This window comes from Pteronotus mesoamericanus, unplaced genomic scaffold (assembly GCF_021234165.1).
Source record: "Pteronotus mesoamericanus isolate MK-2021 breed Mesoamerican mustached bat unplaced genomic scaffold, CSHL_Meso_final contig_74, whole genome shotgun sequence".
Taxonomy (NCBI): Eukaryota; Metazoa; Chordata; class Mammalia; order Chiroptera; family Mormoopidae; genus Pteronotus; species Pteronotus mesoamericanus.
The window spans coordinates 5,524,460-5,528,422 of record NW_026555247.1 but is presented as its reverse complement, the minus strand read 5'-3'; the positions used below and the strand labels follow the sequence as shown (position 1 = coordinate 5,528,422).

Genomic DNA, 3,963 nt, shown 5'->3' with positions numbered 1-3,963 from the left:
AAAACAGGTCTCCTAATGCACAAAGAGAATGGGAGAAATCCCCTTTTCTTTTTTTGATATTCTTCTGACTAGAGGATGGAAAATGGGACCCCAGGAACCAAAAAAATACTAGGGAATTGGAAAGAAGAAAGAGTTTGGGAAAGTGACTTGGTAATGTTGTCTATAAATCCCTGGGCTTGCCCTAAGCCATACATATGTGAATTTGACCCTAACCAGTACATCAAAAGCTTTGAGATGGAACTATAAGCAGAGGTAGACCACCACCCATGTCCTACTCTGGCCGCCAGGTGGCACACGTGCAGGACAGGTCTGAAGAACATTGCAATGACTTTGGAAGTGGAACTGACATTGACACCACAACCCACAAAAAGTTGATTGAACCTTGTAGCCTGAACCCAACTGGGTCAGTTGCATACTAAAGTGAAAAAAATAAACATTTTCCATAGGATTTTAAAAATACCCAGCGATTCACAATATTCAAAATGTCCGGAATGCAATACAAATTTACTCATCATAGGAAAACTAGGACAATCTCTACTTATGTGCTGAGATGATACAGATGTGGGAATCACTTGACAAAGATTTTAAAGCAGCTATTATAAAAATGATCCAACAGGTAAGGACAAACTTTCTTTAAATGAATGGAAGATAGATATTCCCAGCAAAATAAATAAATAAATAAGGAAGAAAGAAAGAAAGTCCCAAATTTGACAAAACTCACAAAACTTACCGATTTGAAAAGCTCATCAATCATAAACAGGAAATATATTTTTTAAAATCCATGTCCAAAAATATTATAATCAAACTCATTAGAATTAACATAATAATGAAATCTCACAGGCAACTAGAGAAAAGTGAGGTATTAATTATAGAGAACCATGACCCAAATGACAGTAGACATCTCATGAGAAATCATAGAAGCCAGATGGAAGCAGAAAAGCATAAAAATGCTGAAAGGAAAGCACTGTCAACACAGAATTCTATATCCAGCAAAAATATACTTCAGGAATGCAGATGAAATAAAAATCTTCTTGGAATAAAGAGCGTATAATTTCTTGCCAGCAGACCTGCTCTAGCAGTACTTTCTTCCACCAGATAGCAATTGCACCAGGCAGAGACATGGCATACCAGGAAGGAAGGGAGAGTAACAGGAATGGTGACTGTATGGGTAAATATAACAGACTTTATTCTCTCAAATTATATAAACACTGCTTTATAGTTGGAAACAAAAATTATGACACTGTTTGATGCAATGTTTATAAGTATAATACATTTTGTAGCCAGCTACAAAATGAAGCAGGACACTTAAAGGCCCTGTATGGTAATAGGTTTCTACATTCCTCTTAAGGTAGTAAAATACTGTGAAAAGGTAAGCATGTGTTTTGTAATCCCCAAAGAAAATATTAAAAATATTATGCAAAGAGATATAATAAAACATACAATACACATACAATAAATAAAATAGAACCCCCAAAATAGCTTGAGATGGGAAACAAAGAAACGAAAACAGAAAGCAAATGAAATAAAATGGTCAGCTTAAATCCAAACATAAATAATTACATTAAATGCAAATAGTCTAAACAAATCAATTGAAAGAGACTGGCAGGCCTGTTCTTGTGGCATCTTGGAGGCAATTGGCTGCTTCAGGATGAAGCTGAGCATCTTTCCCAGCCACTGACTGCCTGAGAATCATTGTAGTGGACAATGAACGCAAATTTTATACCTTTTATGGGAAGCATATGGCCCCAGAAGTTGCTTCTGACGCTCTGGGTGAAGAATGGAAGGGTTATGTGATTTGAATCAGTGATGGGAATGACAAAAAAGGTTTCCCCGTGAAGCAGGGAGCCTTGACCCACAGCCATGTCTGCCTGCTACTGAGTAAGGGGCCCTCCTATCATAGACCAAAGAGAACTGAAGAAAGTGCAAATCTATTCTGGGTTATATTGTGGATGCTAATCTCAGTGTTCTCAACTTGGTCATTGTCAAAAAAGGAAAGAAAGATATTCCTGATCTTACTGATACTACTGCACCTTCTCATGTGGGGCCCTAAAGAGTTAGCAGAATCCACAAACTTTTCAATCTCTCTAAAGAAGATGATGTTCACTGATATGCTATGAGAAAGCCCCTAAAGAAAGGTAAGAAACCTAGGACCAAAGCACCCAAGATTCAGCATCTTGTTATTCCATGTGTCCTGCAACACAAATGTTGGTATATTGCTCTGAACAAACAATATACTAAGAAAAACAAAGAAGAGTTCGCAGAATATGCTAAACTTTTGGCTAAGAGAATGAAGGAGGCCAAAGAAAAACACCAGGAACAGACGGCCAAGAGACGCAAGCTGTCCAAGCAATGCAGGCTGTCCTCTCTCTCAGAACTTCTACCTCTAGGACTAAGTCTAGTCAAACATGAGATTTTCTAAGAGTAAAAAGTAAATAAGAACAGACGTCAAAAAGGAAAGAAAGAGAGAGAAAAGAAAGAGATTGGCAGAATGGATTTTTGAAATGATTAAGTTATGTGGTGTCTTATAAAAACTCAGGCCCTGGCCAGAGTGGCTTAGCTGGTTGGAACATTGTCCCATACACCAAAGGGTTGCAAGTTTGATTCCTGGTGAGGGCACATCCCCAGGCTGCAGGTTTGATCCCTAGTCCAAGTGGGTACAAGGAGACAACCAACGGATGTTTCTCTCTCACATCAATATCTTTATCTTTCTTTCCCTCCCTCCTCCTCTTCCTTTCCCTCAGAAAGCAATGAAAAAAATGTCTTCAAGTGAGGATAAACAAAAAAATTTTTTTAACGCACTTAAAAGATGTAGGAAAATTGAAAGTAAAAAGATGTATCATTTACCCCAGAAAAATGGAAACTTATGTCCACGTAAAAACCTATACATGAATTGTTATAGAAACATTATTCATAATAGCTCAAAACTGGAAACAACCCAAATGTCCTTCAGCCAATGAATGGTTAAGCAAACTATAGTACAGCCATACTTTGGAATACTACTCAGCAAATAAAATAAATTCACTGTTTATATACAGCACAATTTGAATAGGTCTCAAGGGAATTATGCTGTGTGAATAAGGCCATTTATATAGCAATATTGAAATGATGAAATTATGGAATAGGGACAGATTAGTCATAGCCAGGGATCAGGGAGAGGGATGGGAGGAAGGTGGCTATGGCTATAAAAGAACAGCACAGGCCCTGGCTGGTATGACTCAGTGGACCAAGTGCCAGCCTGTGAATCAAAGGGTCACTGATTAAATTCCCAGTCAGGGCACATGCCTGGGTTGCGGCTGGGTCCCCAGTGCAAGGTGTGTGAGAGGTAACCACACACTGATGCTTCTCTTCCTCTCTTTCTCTCTCCTTTTCCCTCTCTCTAAAGATAAATAAATTGAATCTTAAAAAAAAAAAAAAGAAGAAGAAGAACAGCACAGAATCTTTGTAATGGAGCAGTTTTATATCTTGATCATTGTGGTGGTCACATGTATCTATATATGATAAAATTCCACAGAACTAAATACAAACACACACACACACACACACACACACACGTACACACAAACTCGAGTGCATGTAAAACTGATGAAACCTGATTTAAGGTATATGGGTTGTATCAATGTTAAATTTTCTGTTGTGATTGTACTATTGTTGTGCAAGATTTCAAGATGTTACCATTGGGTGGGACTGAGTTAAGTTTATTAGTTTGCTACAGTGCCATAACAAAAAAAACCACAGATGGGTGGCTTAAACAATGGAAATTTATTGTCTCATAATTTTGCCAGCTAGAAGTCCAAAATCAAGTTGTCAACAGGGTTGGTTCCTTCTGAGAACTGTGGGGTAGAATCTATTCCAGGTCCCACCCTCTTTGGCTTATTGGTGGTTACCTTCTCTTTGTGTCTTCACATCATTTTACCTTTATACGTGTCTTTGTGACCAATTTCTCTGTTTTATAAGGACACCAGT

General features: G+C 38.0%; 1 pseudogene; it reads left to right on the top strand.

Moving 5' to 3' along the window:
- Positions 1 to 266: 266 nt before the first annotated feature.
- On the top strand, positions 267 to 2,409 carry LOC129078809 (40S ribosomal protein S6-like; annotated as a pseudogene).
- The last annotated feature ends 1,554 nt before the right edge of the window (positions 2,410 to 3,963 follow it).